This window comes from Primulina tabacum, chromosome 2, assembly GCF_025594145.1.
Source record: "Primulina tabacum isolate GXHZ01 chromosome 2, ASM2559414v2, whole genome shotgun sequence".
Classification (NCBI taxonomy): domain Eukaryota; kingdom Viridiplantae; phylum Streptophyta; class Magnoliopsida; order Lamiales; family Gesneriaceae; genus Primulina; species Primulina tabacum.
This window is the reverse complement of record NC_134551.1, coordinates 4,436,310-4,457,383: the sequence shown is the minus strand read 5'-3', so window position 1 is coordinate 4,457,383 and position 21,074 is coordinate 4,436,310. Positions and strand designations below refer to the sequence as shown.

Below are 21,074 nucleotides of genomic sequence, written 5' to 3'. Positions count from 1 at the left end.
CTACTTTATTTCACTCTCGTATTCTATCTTTCAGTCAGTTATTTTCTGCAACTACTTTAGTTTAACTGATTGTCATTGACCAACAAGATTTCGAGAATCAGTTTGTCACCAAACTGAACTCAAAATTAGAAAAGACCAGTTTTAACTGTGAGTGTTTATTCAACTCCCCCTTCTAAACACTCTTGATACGTTAATCGATCCTATCAAGTTCCTCCAAACTGGACTGTATTCTAAATCATTTGAATTATAGCTGGCTTGATTTCGAAGTGGTTTGCCCGCACAATAAGCCTCATAATGCTGGGGTGTGCACCATCCAAATAAGGCTGGGCATACTCTAGCATCGGTATGCGGCGTGGAAACTCAACACTGTCTCTCTTCATGGTGTTCCTCCTCATGCTCGCGCTCGTGCATCTCCATCAGTTCTTTAAGTCTCTGTTGCTGTATTCTCCTGCGGAAAGTTCTTTCAATTTCAGGATCAAACTCAAGCTCCACGTCAAGTGACTTTGGCATGCACTGGACAAGATATCTGGAACAAAATATGGAGTGTTAGCTCAAGGCAAGTAAAACAATGCTAAAGAAAATAACTAAAAATAAAATCGTAGATTAACAGTCCCTGGCAACGGCGTAAAAAACTTGATCGAGAAAAACTTGCACTATGGAATCCTCAATAAAAATATGGTTTTGTAAGCTCGAAAATTAATCGCAAGTGCATGATGTCAAGTTATAATATAATGTACGAGAGTACGAGTATCGTTCCACTGAAGACTGTATTTTACAATTGTTATTTCAAGTTATTAAATCTTGAGCAACGAAATTTGAATGATTGTTTATGACTACTAAAATTTAATAAATACTCAAAGATAAAATTCAAGAATTAAATAATGAGATATAAAATCTAGACCAATTAATGTAATTTCAATGAGAAATGAATTTGTTGGGAATATCAGGTTCACCTACCCCTCGTTAATTAACTAATTCGTTCGATAGTGATCTATGCTTCAGATAGGATTTTCTATTCCATTGAACACACTCTCTCGAGCTATGCCATTGAAGATTCGAAGATTTCCGGGCATCGTTCTTCGTGTTTTTCGTCAAATCTAGTATTTCTAATTTAGTTTTTATATTTTAAACATTGTTGTGTTTATTTTCGCTATGAGTTCAAGTAGCTACACTACAATATTTGTTGGGAATTAAGGGGATCCTACCCCGAAACTGATTTAGTTAATTCATATTTCGGTTTTTGATTTATTCTTGAGTGTTTTTCTTTGTGTTATTAAAGTGTAGCTAACTTTAATAATAATCTAATATCGCGGGTGAATTCGAGAGAATAGCTTGTGATAGGAACGAGTAGTATAATCCGTGGATCTACAATTTACATAGACATATGAAATTGGATGCGCGCCGATAGTTATAGTCCTTAGGGTCGAAAACTAGGGGATTTCATAGATCGATTTGATATTCGCTCTTGATAAATAATTAAAGAAATTTAATTACTTCACTAGTAGAATTAGTTTGGCATAGCTCGAGAGAATGTGTTCAATGGAATAGGAAATCCCTGTCGGAAGCATAGATCACTATCGAACGAATTAGTTGATTAACGATTTGAGTATTTATTAAATTTTAGTAGTCATAAACAACCATTCAAATTTCGTTGCTCAAGATTTAATAACTGGAAATAACAATTGTAAAATACAGTCTTCAGTGGAACAATACTCGTACTCTCGTACATTATATTATAACTTGACATCGGGCACTTGCGATTAATTTTCGAGCTTACAAAATCATATTTTTATTGAGGATTCCACAGTGCAAGTTTTGCTCGATCAACCACTTATGAGAAAACTGTTTTAGAACATATACATCCTTATGGGTTATGCTTAAACTAGCTATACTAGACTTCAAAAACAGAGAAGACCTCGTAGATGATTGGACATCTGCTATGAGAATCGTAGCAGGAACAATTGATCTCCTTCGAGAATGATTCATTAAACTTTTAGAAATGAGTCTTATGGGATCAGTTAAAATTGCTTGGGACATGACTTCGGTAAAAACCAAAGAGTCAGTCCTAATCGGAGAATCTCTTAGTGAGATAGCCGGAAGAATGGCTACCCTATTTAAAGCACAATTTATAGGGGTATACTATTTTAACAGTCAAGATACATAGAAGAAAAAGAAATATACTCAAGCTCTCTATAGTCTTGAATTACATGATATATGTTTAGTGGATGAATATATTATGTTGTTCACTAAATATAGATGGAATTCATGGGTCGAAGAAGACATAGCAATGCAATTTTTCTTCGCCAAAATGCCAAGTCCTTGGAGAGAATTGCTAATAAGGGAATATGTCCATGGCAATCCAGATACATTGGCAAGAAGAGCCTCTTTCCTCGTAGGAAAATTGGCAGAATGGTGTCATCTGACAGCGTTACAAAAGAATTATAAACGCTTAAGGGGTATAAACAAATGTACTCATTTGTGTTGTAAGGAAAATGATCTTCCAACAATAATTAGAAGTAAACCACAAAGGCAAAAGTGGAAGAGTTTTAGATCTCATCCTTATGCAAAAAGAGGAAGAAGTTTGGTCCAGAAAAAATGCCAGAGCTTACAAATCTGGACAAAGAAACGGACCATCAAGAAGTAAGATATCATCTCAAGCATCGAGTACCTCTCGAAGCACAAGAAGAACATCTACAAAGAAAACTTTCAGAAGAGCTCATACTTGAGCGAATGAAAGTTTTAAAGATTGCAATTGCTGGACATGTGGTGAAAGAGGTCATATTTCAACCATTTGTCCAAAAAATGAAAAAAAAAATGAATAAAATGCTTCGATCCAACAGCGGATATTAAAGAAGTAGTTTATTATAAAGATCTTATTCAAGTATACCGGTTTGAGGATATTGCCTCGGACGAAAGTATATATGAAGAAGAAGTCTTAAGTCATGAAGAATCTGATGGAACTCAATCGGAATCTGACTGAAGACGAGGTGTTTCGGCACGAAACACATGAAGATTTGTCTGGTTTCTTTAGTCAGACAACAATATCTCATAATATGGTCCAAAAGATCATGAGAGAAAATCCTAGTATACAGAGATATCAAGGATTCTCTGCAGGATAGGTAGAGAAATTCTTAGGAAGTCTTGGCCTAAGAAATAGAAGGCACCATCAAATCTATAAAGTTTCCAGAATGGAAATAACAATTCCAATTGAACTTACAGGAAATTGAATGGAGATGCAGTTAATTCTTTCCGAATAAATTAAGGAAGAATTACAAAAGCTCAAGATATCACCAAAATACGGCAACTGTTCATACCCAAGGATTCTCTTATCTTTCCAACGCATACTGAATCGCTTCATTCCAATAATCGAGCTGAGAGATATCACCAAAATACAGCAACTGCTCATACCCAACTGATTGATGTTTTCGTGCAATCAGTTTGGTAATTCAACGATCAATTAGACCTAGATAATAGCCGATTTGGCCCAACCAACGTGAAATACGACTTGTTCCAAATTGAGTTTTCTGATTAGGACAAGTTGGCGGATTGTCATTTGAATCATCCAACTGAGAGATATCTTCAAAATACCGAAGCTCGCCAGAAATTCAGTTTGGCTAAATTCAGTTTCAGTTTGCTTCTTGTGTTTGCAACTTCAAGCGTGAGTAAATATGTTAGAAATATAATAACAAGTTTTGTTAACATCAAAATCAAGATTAGTGAACATGAAATGTTCCAACAATCTCCCTTTTTAGGTATTCACAAAACTTGGATAAACAATCGATTCAACTAACATATTTATCCTCCTTTTCGTGTGAATCAAAAAGTCATATTTTCAAAAGATTTTAAGCACAAAATTCACTCCTTCAATATTTAAAAATAATCTCTCCATTAAAATTATAATAAGTTCTCCTCCTATATTTTTGAAAGTTCGATGCCGCTGGAATCCTCTACGAGTCTAGTTTGCAACGCAAAAAGCGGTTATTCATTTGGACACTCGAGCAAGGAGATATGTCATTTTTCCCACGGTCGCTGCAAGCTGCTGGTCTGGTTCAGTTCAGTTTCAGCTTGTCTGGTTCAGTTTCAATTTCAGCTGGTGTGCTGAAGGCTGATTTCAAATTGTGCAAAACCAGTAGTTTTATCGTCATTTATCAGCATATTAAGATTCGATTTAGACTTTGACTTTTGAAGATAATTTGTAGATCATTGTCTTATCTTTCCAATGCATACTGAATCGTTTCATTCCAATAATCGAGCTGAGAGATATCACAAAAATATGACAACTGCTCATACCAACTAATTGTTGATTTCGTGCAATCAGTTTGGTAATTCAACGATCAGTTAGACCTAGATAACAGGCGATTTGGCCCAACCAACGTGAGATACGACTTGTTCCAAATTGAGATTTCTTATCAAAAAAGTTGGCGAATTGTCATTTGAATCATCCAGCTGAGAGATATCTTCAAAATACCAAAGCTCGTCAGAAATTCAGTTTGGCTAAATTCAGTTTCGGTTTGCTTCTTGTGTTTACAACTTCAAACGTGAGTAAATATATTAGAAATATAATAACAAGTTTTGTTAACATCAAAATCAAGATTGTGAAGATGAAATGTTCCAACAATCTCCCCCTTTTAGGTATTCACAAAACTTGGATAAACAATCGATTCAACTAACATATTTATCCTCCTTTTCGTGTGAATCAAAAAGTTATATTTTCAAAAGATTTTAAGCACAAAACTCTCTCCCTCAATATTTAAAAATAATCTCTCCATTAAAATTATAATGAGTTCACCCCTTATATTTTTGGAAGTTCGATGCCGCTGCAATCCTCTACGAGTCTAGTTTGCAACGCAAAAATCGGTTCGTCATTTGGACACTCGAGCAAAGAGATATGTCATTTTTCCCATAGTCGCTGCAAGCTGCAGGTCTGGTTCAGTTCAGTTTCAGCTGGTCTGGTTCTGTTCAGTTTCAGCTGGTCATGTTCAGTTTCAATTTCAGCTGGTGTGCTGAAATCAGCTAGGTTGATTTCATTTTGTGCAAAGCAGTAGTTTTAACGTCATTTATCAGCATATTAAGCTTTGATTCAGACTTTGACTTATGAAGATGATTTGTAGATCATCATATTATCTTTCCAACGCATACTGAATCGCTTCATTCCAATAACCGAGCTGAGATATATCACCAAAATACGGCAACTGCTCATACCAACTAATTGTTGATTTCGTGCAATCAGTTTGGTAATTCAACGATCAGTTAGACCTAGATAACAGGCGATTTGGCCCAACCAACATGAGATACGACTTGTTCCAAATTGAGATTTCTTATCAAAAAAGTTGGCGAATTGTCATTTGAATCATCCAGCTGAGAGATATCTTCAAAATACCAAAGCTCGTCAGAAATTCAGTTTGGCTAAATTCAGTTTCGGTTTGCTTCTTGTGTTTACAACTTCAAACGTGAGTAAATATATTAGAAATATAATAACAAGTTTTGTTAACATCAAAATCAAGATTGTGAACATGAAATGTTCCAACAATCTCCCCCTTTTAGGTATTCACAAAACTTGGATAAACAATCGATTCAACTAACATATTTATCCTCCTTTTCGTGTGAATCAAAAAGTTATATTTTCAAAAGATTTTAAGCACAAAATTCTCTCCCTCAATATTTAAAAATAATCTCTCCATTAAAATTATAATGAGTTCACCCCTTATATTTTTGGAAGTTCGATGCCGCTGCAATCCTCTACGAGTCTAGTTTGCAACGCAAAAAGCGGTTCGTCATTTGGACACTCGAGCAAAGAGATATGTCATTTTTCCCATGGTCGCTGCAAGCTGCAGGTCTGGTTCAGTTCAGTTTCAGCTGGTCTGGTTCTGTTCAGTTTCAGCTGGTCATGTTCAGTTTCAATTTCAGCTGGTGTGCTGAAATCAGCTAGGTTGATTTCATTTTGTGCAAAGCAGTAGTTTTAACGTCATTTATCAGCATATTAAGCTTTGATTCAGACTTTGACTTATGAAGATGATTTGTAGATCATCATATTATCTTTCCAACGCATACTGAATCGCTTCATTCCAATAACCGAGCTGAGATATATCACCAAAATACGGCAACTGCTCATACCGAACTGATTGATGTTTTCGTGCAATCAGTTTGGTAATTCAACGATCAGTTAGACCTAGATAACAGCTGATTTGGCCCAACCAACGTGAAATACGACTTTTTCTAAATTGAGTTTTCTGATTAGACAACTTGGCGGATTGTCATTTGAATCATCCAGCTGAGAGATATATTCAAAATACCAAAGCTCGCCAGAAATTCAGTTTCGGTTTGCTTCTTGTGTTTACAACTTCAAACGTGAGTAAATATATTAGAAATATAATAACAAGTTTTGTTAACATCAAAATCAAGATTGTGAACATGAAATGTTCCAACAATCTCCCCCTTTTAGGTATTCACAAAACTTGGATAAACAATCGATTCAACTAACATATTTATCCTCCTTTTCGTGTGAATCAAAAAGTTATATTTTCAAAAGATTTTAAGCACAAAATTCTCTCCCTCAATATTTAAAAATAATCTCTCCATTAAAATTATAATGAGTTCACCCCTTATATTTTTGGAAGTTCGATGCCGCTGCAATCCTCTACGAGTCTAGTTTGCAACGCAAAAACGGTTCGTCATTTGGACACTCGAGCAAAGAGATATGTCATTTTTCCCATGGTCGCTGCAAGCTGCAGGTCTGGTTCAGTTCAGTTTCAGCTGGTCTGGTTCTGTTCAGTTTCAGCTGGTTATGTTCAGTTTCAATTTCAGCTGGTGTGCTGAAATCAGCTAGGTTGATTTCATTTTGTGCAAAGCAGTAGTTTTAACGTCATTTATCATCATATTAAGCTTTGATTCAGACTTTGACTTATGAAGACGATTTGTAGATCATCATATTATCTTTCCAACGCATACTGAATCGCTTCATTCCAATAACCGAGCTGAGATATATCACCAAAATACGGCAACTGCTCATACCGAACTGATTGATGTTTTCGTGCAATCAGTTTGGTAATTCAACGATCAGTTAGACCTAGATAACAGCTGATTTGGCCCAACCAACGTGAAATACGACTTTTTCTAAATTGAGTTTTCTGATTAGACAACTTAGCGGATTGTCATTTGAATCATCCAGCTGAGAGATATATTCAAAATACCGAAGCTCGCCAGAAATTCAGTTTCGGTTTGCTTCTTGTGTTTACAACTTCAAACATGAGTAAATATGTTATAAATATAATAACAAGTTTTGTTAACATAAAAATCAAGATTGTGAACATAAAATGTTCCAACAATCTCCCCCTTTTAGTATTCACAAAACTTGGATAAACAATCGATTCAACTAACATATTTATCCTCCTTTTCGTGTGAATCAAAAAGTCATATTTTCAAAAGATTTTAAGCACAAAATTCTCTCCCTCAATATTTAAAAATAAACTCTCCATTAAAATTATAATGAGTTCTCCTCCTATATTTTTAAAAGTTCGATGCCACTGCAATTCACTACCAGTCTAGTTTGTAACGCAAAAAACGGTTCGTCATTTGTACACTCGAGCAAGGAGATATGTCATTTTTCCGATGGTCGCTACAAGCTGTAGGTCTGGTTCAGTTCAGTTTCAGCTGGACTGGTTCAGTTCAATTTCAGCTGGTGTGCTGAAGGCTGATTTCAACTTGTGCAAAATCAGTAGTTTTATCGTCATTTATCAGCATATTAAGCTTCGATTCAGACTTTGACTTCTGAAGATGATTTGTAGATCATTGTTTTATCTTTTCAATGCATACTGAATCGTTTCATTCCAATAATCGAGCTGAGAGATATCACCAAAATACAGCAACTGCTCATACCAACTAATTGTTGTTTTCGTGCAATCAGTTTGGTAATTCAACGATCAGTTAGACCTAGATAACAGACGATTTGGCCCAACCAACGTGAAATACGACTTGTTCCAAATTGAGTTTTCTTATCAAAAAGTTGGCGGATTGTCATTTGAATCATCCAGCTGATAGATATCTTCAAAATACCGAAGCTCGTTAGAAATTCAGTTTGGCTAAATTCAGTTCCGATTTGCTTCTTGTGTTTACTAATTTCACACGTGAGTAAATATGTTAGAAATACAATAACAAGTTTTGTTAACATCAAAATCAAGATTACGAACATGAAATATTCCAACAATCTCTCATTCTCCCCCTTTTTGGTGATAACAAAACTTGGATAAACAATCGATTCAGCTAACATATTTTCTCCACCTTTTCGTGTGAATCAAAAAGTCATATTTTCGAAACATTTTAAGCACAAAATTCTCTCCCTCAATATTTAAAAATAATCTCTCCATTAAAATTATAATTAGTTCTCCTCCTATATTTTTGAAAGTTCACTGTCGCTGCAATACTCTACGAGTCTAGTTTACAACGCAAAAAGCAGGTTCGTCATTTGGACACTCGAGCAAGGAGATATGTCATTTTTCCCACGGTCGCTGCAAGCTGCAGGTCTGGTTCAGTTCAGTTTCAGCTGGTCTGGTTCAGTTTCAATTTCAGCTGGTGTGCTGAAATCAGCTAGGTTGATTTTAATTAGTTTGTGCACAAGCAGTAGTTTTAACGTCATTTATCAGCATATTAAGCTTCGATTCAGACTTTGACTTCTGAAGATGATTTGTAGATCATCGTATTATCTTTCCAATGTATACTGAATCGCTTCATTCCAATAACCGAGCTGAGAGATATCACCAAAATACAGCAACTGCTCATACCCAACTCATGATTGCTGTTTTCGTGCAATTAGTTTGGTAATTCAACGATCAGTTAGACCTAGATAACAGCCGATTTTGTATAACCAACGTGAAATACGACTTGTTTCAAATTGATTTTTCTGATCAGGAAAGTTGGCAGATTGTCATTTGAATCATCCAGCTGAGAGATATCTTCAAAAAACTGAAGCTCGCCAAAAATTCAGTTTGGCTAAATTCAGTTTCAGTTTACTTCTTGTGTTTACAACTTCACACGTGAGTAAATATGTAAGAATATAATAACAAATTTTGTTAACATCAAAATCAAGATTGCGAATATGAAATGTTCAACATATTATAAATTTTTTTTGTAATATTAATATTACGTTATTATTATTGTTAAAAAAATGATAATTAACAAGATAAGTTAATTTGAATTATTTTGAAAAATGATTTTAATATCATTTTTTTCATTGAATTAATTGAAAACTACAAAAACTATTTTGTATAAATTTTAATAAAAATTATATTTTTAAAAATATCCTATTAACATGTACTAAAATACACAAAAGAAAAATTGATTGGGTGGGCTGAACCCATAGTTGGATCTATAATAATAAAAAGAAAAAGAAAAATTGATTGGGTGGGCTGAACCCATTTCGATATATTTATTATAGACGGTAGGGCATTTCAGAATGAGGCGTATTTGGGGGAAAAATTTGCCTTCACCGCAGCTATGTTTTCTGTCAGGTTTGATTCCGATTCTACGCTGCTAATTTTCGTTTAATTATCGATCACAACCATTTCGTTTTTTTTAGGACTTTTATTCGTGGAATTTTAACTCGGCAGAAACAAGAAGTGAGAAATGAAATTCTTCGTGCCCCTCGAGTTCGACGGTGTTTATCGATTTCTGCCTATAACTTTTTTAAGGGAAGGAAACCATTTTTCGTATTGCGATTTATTGATCGGTGGGTCGTCTGTTTATAGATTTCCTCTTATCCGGTCTTTCTTGGCAGACATTCCAAATCACGACGAAAGTAAGTAAAATTCCGTTCCCTTGTCCTTTTCTTACTTGCTTATATGGATTGTATCCACAATTACGGTCAATTCAATTTTGATTTGGATTTGGATAAGGGTTAGAACAAGGTAGGTATAATTAGGTCTAAGTTCTGTTTATTTATGCTGAGTTTGGTACCTTCTTTTGTACAACTATTTAGAACTGAAAAAACTGAATTTTGTATTGTGAGAGTTTTAATATGCCCTATGCTGTACTTGGAAAACCCCCAGTATCCACAAAGTTACAATGTTTAACGCAAAAAGTTTCCTGAAACCTAGATGAATTTTAACTTCGTTAATTAATTTTTTTTATGTCTATCCAGATTATGCAGGGAAGGTGGAGTTAATAAGATCAGTTGTACATGGTGTGGACTGTTTTTGGCTTTCGATCGTTCCACTACCGTCCAGTATCATCCATCATAATCATAAAAAGAGTCTAAAGGATATATTTGGAATTTAAAGCTATTTTTAAAACTGGCTTAATATTAGGCTAAATTTGATATGGTAGGTTGAAGTAGGGTTTTTTTTAATAGAAAATCTCTCTTTATTGTACGCATCTCTAATCATCTCCTCAAACTCTTTCTCCAGCCCGCGTCCAAACGACGCAAATGAGGTATTATTTTGATTTCTATTCTAGTCTTCTGGTTGTTTTTTTTTTGAATCTCTGATTTGAAGATGCAATTTTAGGGAGCAATAGTCTTATTTTTTGTTTTGAATGTTCGGACTTTCGAGAGTCGGATGTTATTGAGTCTCTTCGCCAGGGCTTGGAATGGTATACTTTGATATTCTGTTCTAGTATGGTTTTTTTTAATGAATCGGAATTCGGACTTAAAATTTTTTAGAGCCTCGAATGTTCTCGAGTCTCTTCGCTAGGGCTTGGAACGACAATGATGTTATTTTTGATTTGGTTGTTCTTGGAATGTTAGTTACAAGAGCCGAATATATATTTTTTGTGAATGTTTCCAAGTTGACTTTTGTGATGTTTTTATGGGTATAACTCAGCAGAAACAAGAAGTGAGAGAGGAAATTTATGTTCCCCTCAAGTTCCACGGTAGTTATCGATTTTTGCCTATAAATTTCATAAGTGAAGGAAACGATTTTTCATATTGTGATTTTCTGATTGGTGGGTTGTGTGTTTATTGATTCCGTATCCCTTACTTGGAATGATTCCGTATACCTTACTTGGAACACATTCATTTTGATGTCACAAGTGAAATTCCATTCCCTCTTCCTTTTCTTACATATATGGATTCTTATATTCAATTCTAGGCAATCTAGATAGAATGAGGTTGGTATATTTAGGTAAGTGTCATGTTGATTTATGCTGAGTTGGTTACATTTTCTTGTACAACACTTTAGACCTAAAACTGGATTTTGTATTGTGAGAACTTAAATATGAACTATGATGTACTTGGTAAAAATCCCAGTTTCAACAAGGTTTCGATGCTCGATGCCAGAAGTTTCAGAGAACAACGAATGATGCATTCAAGTTAAATCTCTTTTTGGTGAAAGATGAATGTTAAATTTCATTAGTTGATTTTTTATGTCTATCCAAATGTTTGTCATTCTCTTAAATTTTTCATATTTTATGGTTTCTCATTAGCTTTATTTTTCGCAATGTTACTTTTCTTAAGATATGTTACTTTAATTTTTTCAGTTCTTAAAACCTATGGCCAAACTTACTTCATAGGTTACCTCAGGTAGGTCGCTTTTTGAATCTTCTGTTAGTTTTTCTGATTACTAAAAAAAATTATATGTTTATGCTATAAAATCATTGTACGCAGGCGCATGCTACCGAAGCATTGCAGCCTTCTTACAAAGAAAGAGATGCATATGCAAGGACCATTTTTGGTCTCGGTTGAGCCTTCACAAACTTGGTACAAGAAGTTTTTCAAGACATGTCATGAACCGACCAAGGATTTTCTCGCTATTATGAATGTGCAAAGTTGTTGTTTGGTCTGTTTTTTACCAAAAAGGCTTTTGACACAAAAAAGGTTATTGAAGAATCAAGTATTTCTACAAAAAGCCATAAACGAGAAGATGCATAACTTAATTAATGATTTACCCAATGGATGTGCAAGGATGGAAGAAATCAAAATAGAGCTGAAAAAGCTCAATGATGGCGTGCTCAACATCCATAAAGATATGATCAACAACTGTGACGCAATTCGAGAACTCTTGAATTTGAAAAGAAATTTAAACACACAATTGATGGATTTGAAATAACATGTGCCGATAAATGAAGGAGGGGAAAAAAGAGTTTAGAAAGAATGGCCATGCGGTCTACTGCATCCTCAACTTTGATGACCGTGCTATCTTTATCAGCAATGAGTTGATTAAGGCTTGGAGACACTAGATGGTATGTTTGGCTTAATTCTAAGCTGCAAATATCGTATTAGACTCCATCAATATCCTAATTTTAAAATTCGGAATCACCGTTTACCCACAAAAGATTAATGAATTTTATGAAAAGTGACATATTTAGAAAGTTATTTTACGTAGATTGCAGATATAACTTCGATTAGACGTAAATTGTTTGTGAATGATTTTAAAGGTGAATTTGAATAGCCCTAAGTCTTAGATTTTGGTGTGTCTGTGTGTGAATAAGTGAGGTTTAATCGGTTGGATATTCGGCATTATAATTGATCACGTGTGACTTTAAATGCCGAAACATGGATATTGTGATTTTAAATGGAATGCTTGGTCTTAAAAGCACGATATACTCGTATGTGTTGAGGAGTTGAGAAGTGTGAATCTCTGACAATATGGAGTTTGTACCGGATGAGATTATAACAATTCACTTAGTATTTATCGTTTAACAAACATTGAAGCTGATATGAATTCTTGTTTATGGTGTTGTTATGTATAGAACTTGAGAATATAATGGGAAGTGTTAAAATGAGGCATAAATAGAATTGTAGAAGTGTATTGGACAAAATGTTGAAAAAAAAGGAATGAGACAACGTTGGACAACAGCCGGGGTGCCCCAGTGCCTAAAACAGGGCGCCCCAGTGCTTAGTCTGCTGATTCGATATTCCAGGTGTTAAAACAAGGGTTCCAACCGACTAAACTTCATCCATTCCCACATACACACCAAAATCTAAAAAGGGACCGGTGCTCTTCAAATTTCACCTCAAAAATCATTCACAAACACTTCATGTCTAATCGAAGTTATATCTTCAATCTACACAGAATCACTTCGTAGGTATGTAACTTTTCATAAAATTCATGAATCTTTTGTGGGTAAACTGTGATTCCGAATCTTGGAGTTAAAGTGAAGATATTGATCGAGTCTAATACGATTTTAACAGTTTAGAACCAAACCAAACATACAATCTATTGTTTCCAAGACTTGATCAACTCTTTGCTGATGTAGATAACACATTCATCAAGCTTGATGTTGTAGTAAATTGCGCTGTCATTCTTTTTGAACTCTCTTTTCCCCTTCTCCATCTATCGATACATGCTATTTCAAATTCATCAATTGTGTGTTTTAATTTTTTTTCAAATTCAAGAGTTCTCGAATCACCTCACAGTTGTTGATCATATCTTTATGGATGTTGAGCACACCATCATTGAGCTTTTTCAGCTCTATTTTGATTATTTTATCCTTGCACATACATTGGGTAAATCTTTAATTAAGTTACCCATCTTCTCGTTTATGGTTTTTTGTAGAAATACTTGATTCTTCAATAGTTTTTTTTGCGTCAACAACCTTTGTGGTAAAAAACAGACCAAACAGCAACTTTGCAACATTCATAATAGCGAGAAAATCTTTGGTCGGTTCACGATATGTCGTCGAAAACTTCTTGTACCAAGTTTGTGAAGGCTCGGTCGAGATCAAAAATGGTCTTTGCATATGCATCTCTTTCTTTTTAAGGGGGCTGCAACATTTAGGTAGCATGCGCCTGTGTACAATGATATTATAGCATAAACATATAATTTTTTTTAGTAATCAGAAAAAACTAACAGAATATTTAGAAAGCGACCTAACTCAGGTAACCTGTGAAGACAGTTTGACCATAGGTTTTAAGGGCTGAAAAGATTAAGAGTAATATATCTTAAAAAGAATAACATTGCGAAGAATAAAATAAGTGAGAAATCATAAAATATGAAAATTTTAGAGAATGACAAACATTTGGATACACATAAAAAATCAACGAATGAAATTTAACATTCATCTTTCACCAAAAAGAGATTTAGCTTGTATGCATCACTTGTGAGGGAAAAGAAACGGTAATGTTTCAGTCATTGTCTTCATCTTTTTTGGCGAGAGCAATTTTTTTGCTTGTTCAGAGAATGATGACACTTTCAGTTTATTTCAATCTTATTTTTAGTTTCTTCGTTGTTTTGTCGTTCAATACCCAGCTACATTACTGTAACTTTGTGGCCAAGGAATCAGCACTCTAACAAATAGTACATGAGAATGACGGGATATTGCAGCTCTCTAATCGTATACCCCATTTCCTTTTTATTTTTAAATGTAGAATCTGTAACGAATTTCCTTGTGTATGGGAGTGCCCAGATGCTGTTGACTCTATTTTTCATGTGTATTCAAATGCTTTTTCTATTTTAATTGTCTGTAGGAAATAAGCCACATGCTAAAAATCAAAATATGCGAAGTGATTCTGATTTATTATGTTCAAAGTTCATTTCAATGAAGCATGCTAACGGTTTTTTTTGTGTTCTTTTTTAGACTGGAGATAGTATCGTTTGTTTAGCTTACCATCAGTCTACCGTGCTTTCAATATTCGAAGAATCACCTTGTTCTTTGTGAGCTTGATCAGTTTTGGGAATCTCAAGTTCTTGTTAACTGAGTTTGCTGTGGTGAAACAGTTCAGTTCAATAATTTATTATTTTGGGTTTGGTGTAGAATTGTGGGAATTTTCATTTGTGAAATAACTGACAGTTGATATATCTTTATTCACTAAGTGATCTAAGTGAAACTAAAGAAATGAAGGATTCTGAACGAGATTTTTTCTTTAACCGGTAGTTTAGCATCATAATTTAACTTTCAAAGAAAACTAAGCGCTAAAGGATTGCATTTGACAGTGTTGAAGAGGTTGCCTTCAGCTTCAATGGAGGAAAGGATTCTACTGTAAGTTGTTTTACACTCTTGTGTCATTTCTGCCAATCTGATTGTTAAATCCTTTTGCTTACTTAAACACATCATATTTATGTTTGTAGGTTTTATTGCACATTCCAAGGGGAGGCTATTTATTGCAAAAGGCTGGAAAGAATATGTCCACTGGAGAACAGCGGAGATGCTGAAATCACATTTCCAATGCGGACAATTTATTTTGAAAGCCCATCTGCTTTTCATGGAATAAACTCATTCACCTATGACACTGCGCTAGCGTATGTGATTATTTCCTTTTTTAATATAATCAGTTTTATCTTATTTTTCTTTTCTGGTTGATCCCTATCTCTCCTTCATGGTTATATCTATGTTACGCTGAACTTATCATATGAATTACATATCGTTGGATTCGTCGATACATGATGGATCCTTTATTTGTTACATGTGGGGACCAATCAATCCAATGTCTATTCTCAGCCGGTATATCATAAACATGACCCTCCTGCGATTATATGAAGTGAAACAAAATGGCACGTTCTTGGAATGGATGCAGTATTATTCTTTCATCTAGATTCTGTGGAGAACTAATGTTTGATGATTTTGGTTCTATTTTGGCAGTTACAATTTGCAAATGGACATAATTCGCCATGACTTCAAGTCCGGTTTAGAGGCTCTTTTAAAAGCTAAGCCTATTAGAGCTATTTTTCTTGGTGTCCGAATTGGTGATCCTATATAAAACTTTTTTATTATTAAATTCCAAAATCTAAACACTAACAAGTTAAAGGTACGGTTAGAGAGATTATATTTGTCTTTTTATAATTATAATTTGCAGATAGCAAGATCAGTTCTCCCTTAGCTCGCCTGGATGGCCGCCTTTCATGAGACTGAATCCCATCTTAGATTGGTCATACAGGTCTGTTTCCTATATTGAAGTTGTATATATACTTTTGAGATCACTGTGCATCTGTATTTTCTCAACACAAGTCACAAGAGTTTTAAAAGTGGTGTTTCTTTCCTGTTGAATTCAGTGATCTTACCTTTCACTGTTTATATGACAGAGATGTTTGGGCTTTTCTCTTGCTGCAGCCTGTATGATAAACGGTAAATGATGCCAAATCCCTTTCCGGAAGTTTGTTATGAAATGTGTAATTCTTGCAATATTTTCTATAAAACATTCTCTAAGTTTTACCTGTGTTCTTTCCATAATTCTTTGGCTCTTCTCTGTAATTTACTTTTATCTTCACATATTGTGTCATATGGTGTTCGATGTCTATATAGCTGGTGACATGGTGTATTGTCATGAAATGATGCAGCTACACTTGAATTGGTAGCATCCATGACACTATTCCTAATGCACAGTTGTGCAATGGAAAGTCGAGCAATAGTGAAGAAAGATTCAAACCTGCCTATCTGCTCAAGGACGGAAGATTTAAAAGAGCGCGGAGAGTTAAAAAAATTTATTGTCGGCCATCATCTGTGGGTAGCAATGACTTGAAATGTGAGAATTCACATGGGAAAATCATGTTCACAGCCTCGGTTATTGCCTTAGGAGATGAAATTCTGTATGTTATTGCTGATAATATTTTTTTCATTTTTCAAAACCACATATTATGATCTTTGCGATCTCTTTTTTTGTGTTCCAGAAGATCGTCATTCGGTAGGCTTTGTAATAGTTGTCGAGAGTCAAGTAGTTTGAATCCACACTTACTTTTTCCTACTTCTCTGCTCATTGCTCATTCTTTCCCAGTGCAATTGTTTGATGATATTTTATGCTCAACAAGTAAATGACACGTGTTTTTGTCTTTAAAGTTATTTTTCCCTTCCATCACTTATTTTTTAGAAAACCCAGCTGTCACTTTGGATCCTATCAATTGCATTCAGTCCTTAAACAAACTATTGATCGGCAACCTTATCACTGACAATTTTAAAGGAATACGTATAAAAAGTAAGTGCTACACTATCCTCTTTCGTTTCTCTGCTTACTGAGTCTCCTCGTAGATTCTTTTTGCTTCATGATTGGACTCTTATGATACATGTTTGACTGGTAAAACTTGCGTCTTTTGGTCTAGTGGTCCTCTTGATGTGACAATTTTTATTTAAAAAGTGAGCTTATTTTGCATTCCTATTGGAAAATATGTTTTAACTGAATAAATTTTCTAGATTTACGTTGACTGCCAATTTGATTACTGTCATTTTGTAAATAATGTTTTCTGGTGGCTCCATAGCTCAGGTTTGGCTTTGTTGAGGATTGTTTGGGATCAGTATTATGTTGAAAGCTTCATTCCATAGGTTGGGTTGTTTCACATGTCGCAGTCACCCAAAATGATGTAAATTCTTGTTAGTTTCAACATTTATTATTGACGCATGATGAGCTTTGAATTCTTCTGTTGACATTTTCATTCATATTGCTAGAATAGACTGTAGACATCTAATATGAAATAGAATTCTCTGTTTGATTTTTATTACTATTAAGACGAATGGTATAAACTCTTGCCATCGGCTATTTGAATTAGCTGACTGGAAAGGACATATAAACTTAACAATGATGAACAAAGTAATTGTCCCAATTATATTGAAAAATGTAGAGAATCATTCTTGATGGGCTATTATTATGTCTTGAATTCTATTTTCACGGCTTTTGCCCTCTTTTTTATGTTAGATCACTTAATTTATACTGAAAATTGATTGGTGATGTGCTGTATCTCTATTTTCTTAAAAGAAACGTAATTTATTTTCTAAATATAGAAGGTACAATGGAAGTATAAACATCCGTTTTACCAATCTTTTGAAATATAGATTGATAACTAAATTTACGTACCTAATCTCAACACCAACCAATTGCGTTGTGATATTCTGCATCCTATTACTCTTCCCTTTGCGGTTCAAAAAAAAATATGGAGATCTAGAGAAATGTGAAGATTCCCTTTTGTTGACCTCGTGGTGTGTGTTTTGACTTGTTGCCACTGTTCTAGATTGATTCTATTGCCGATGAAGTTGAGAGATGGAAGTCTACTAATGATATGGTAAGCATTTTGCATTACAGTTGTCTGTGCCTTTGGCTTGTACTTAGGTGTAGGGGTGGTTCTAGAGTGGGGACGAGGAGGGGGTGATCATCCTCCAAAATTGATTTTTTTTAAAAAAATTATTTCATGAATCTAAGTTTCATACCCATCCACACCCTGGCGTAAAATCCTTGATTTGCCACTGGTAATGTGTTGTGTGGAAGCATTTAAATTTGTGATTCAACTTTCAATGTCATGAAGCTTGATACCGTCGCTGCAGGTTTTCATATATGGAGGGTTTGGTCCATTGCTTTCAGATGTCCCTGTCACTGGCATTGCTAAAGCATTTGGTGCCCGAATGGTAGATGTTTTCCACTGCCAAGCTTGTTAACTTGTCAGTTTTACACGTGAAACTTTATATATTTTTCTCACCTTTATTTGCATCGTCATTTCTTGAAGGCTCCCGATGAAGAATTTGAAGAATATTTAAGGCTTCTAATAGGTGAAAGCTGTACTGGAGATAAAAATGAGGTAATCCAGTTTAAAGTTTGAGTGCTGTTGAGTTCACCAAACCTGATATAGTATGGAGCTCCATGAAACTTTGTGAGAAGTGATGGGCACGTTATCTTTTCTTTAACCTTGTCTTTTTTCTTATTTCAGATGGCTCAGTTGCCTGAAGGCATCACCGAGTTGGCGCATCACGAGAGATTGAAAGTGCCATTGGTACGTTGAATCTTCGTTCCTTGAATAAATACCATAACTCTCATTACTAGATTGTTTTTAGTATCATGTAGATTCACATTAGTGTACTCTATTAATTTTATCTAGGGAAATATATTGTTTTCGCTACTTTTATCTGGTTATAAGTTCTCTTATGTAAAATTTTAACATATATTTTCCGGATTCAATTGCTTGTTTCTTTAGGTAAAGTGCCAAAACGTGATTTGATTATTCTTACTGCGACCAATGTGGTAAAGCTGGACCGTGAATGGGATTGTTTGATTGAATTGGTGACATCTATCGGACTTTCAATCACGGAAAAGTTTTTGTCGAAGAAACTGGCAACAGCTCTTTCTGACGTAAGCATCTTTTTTCTCTTTTTGAAGGAGGATCGAGCTGATTCCTCGACCTCTAACTCGAACCTATAATCAGTGAAGTATTACGTACAAGGTTACATCACAGAGATGAATGAAATCAAATTATGTATTCTTATAAAGTATCAATCTTTTTTTGGATCAGCTTTTTATTAATAAGCATAAAAAAGCATCATACGGTGAACTTCATACACAGGGATTTGTTTCTTGGTACAAGAGTTGGTGTCATTTGTTGTGTGATAACAAATATCCGGTACGACATGGCTGTTTATGAAGCACAATGATCGAAATATGACATCCTAGATTTGAATAATTGAGCTGCTTTTGTTGCTATGAATTTTCGCCTTTTGGTATAACGACGCACACTGGCTCACAATATTTTCTTGATGCAATGACATTCTAGTTACGATAGCTTGACTATCAAATAATCTGTCTGATGTAGGTGGAAGTTTCTCAACCGCTTTCCAAAATGCTTATGGTATTTCCTGATCTACACATCGGTAAGAATCAAATCAACAAATCACATAGTCAAAAAAACAAAGAATCAACAAATCACTCTTCTCGACGCGACCTCTGCAATTTCATGTGGCTGATATCTTTCCGGTTTCTTGGGTCATGCAGGGGCATATCGTTAATCAAGAGCAGGCCCTCTGATCATCACCTTTGAAGGAAGGCAAGGAATCCTTTCAAGAAACAGATACCATAAACGATATATTCAGAATATAACGTATCATCATCTGCAGGATGCTGCAAGAATCATGACTGCTATAGAAACATTACACGAGAAGTTTAAACCAGGGTTGCTGTCTGAAATTGACCGAGCAATAGATTGATTTTTATTGGGGTTGTAAATCGTGCAAGCTTCGAGATGAACCTGCATGTTATGGCAGGGAAGTAAATACGACAACCGGGGTTAACTCATGTAGGGAAGAGTTTTACATGATCATTGTTGAATGCTAAAGCAAGTGGCCTTGCAAAATGACTGGAAAAAATGGATCCTTGTGTATGATTATGAGGAAAATTATAGTTATATATACAAATATATACAACATAAAGACCAATTAATATGTGAACTATTTTATGGTGCAACATTTTCAAGAATATGTCGATGAATTGAGTTCGAATTCAAATTCTTGATCCCTGTTTATGTAGGGGAACTAGATTTCTAACAGCAGAAGCATTGTGATTAGGGGTGGGTACGGTACCGTATACCGTACCGAAAATATCGGTATGTAATTTTTTCATACCGATATCGATATCGAAAATTCGGTATATCGCACATTCGGTATGCCGAATTTTCGGTATGGAAAAATTTCATACCGGTACCGTACCGACACCGAAAATTGTCAGTATACCGAAAAAATGTCGGTATATCGAAAATACCGAACTTAAATTTAAAAAAATAATAATAAAAAATATACCGAAATATCGAAAAAAAAATATTTCATACCGATACCGATACCGAAAATTTTGGTACGGTATGATACCGTACCGAAATGTTCGGTATACCGATTTTTTCGATAAATTCGATATTTTTTCGGTACGGTTTTTCGGTATTTTTCCCCACCCCAAATTGTGATGTTATATAGTTGGCCATTTTTAGAAATCTTGGGTTATTTTTATAGATTTTAAATGAGAAGGTAGAAATTATAAATAATTTTATAGACCTGCAAAATAATTATTGGCATGTCTCTGTAGTTTTAGTTAGCAAACAGAGCCTCTATATTTATTTAGGTTTTGAAAGTCAGAATAAGAATTAATAAAAATTATTGAAAAGAAACGACGAAGTATTTATATTTTCATTACTAAAAAATCATACAAAAAAATATATCAAGCAAACTTGGTAAATTTTTGCACAAGTTTCCCGTGTTTTAAAATCCCAAAATTTACTGTTTTCTAAAAAAAATCCTAGAATTTAATAGAAATATGACTAATAAAAAATTGACAAATTGTTTTCTTATAATAAAATGATTCAGTTGTTTTCAAATTAAAAGATAATTCATACATTTATATATATATATATATATATATATATATATCTCTCTCTCTCTCTCGTGTGTGTGTGTGTGTGGTGGGAGGGGGTGGGGAG

General features: G+C 34.5%; 1 pseudogene; it reads left to right on the top strand.

Annotated features, from left to right (window-relative positions):
* The first annotated feature begins 9,326 nt into the window (after positions 1-9,326).
* On the top strand, positions 9,327-20,086 carry LOC142526810 (uncharacterized; annotated as a pseudogene).
* The last annotated feature ends 988 nt before the right edge of the window (positions 20,087-21,074 follow it).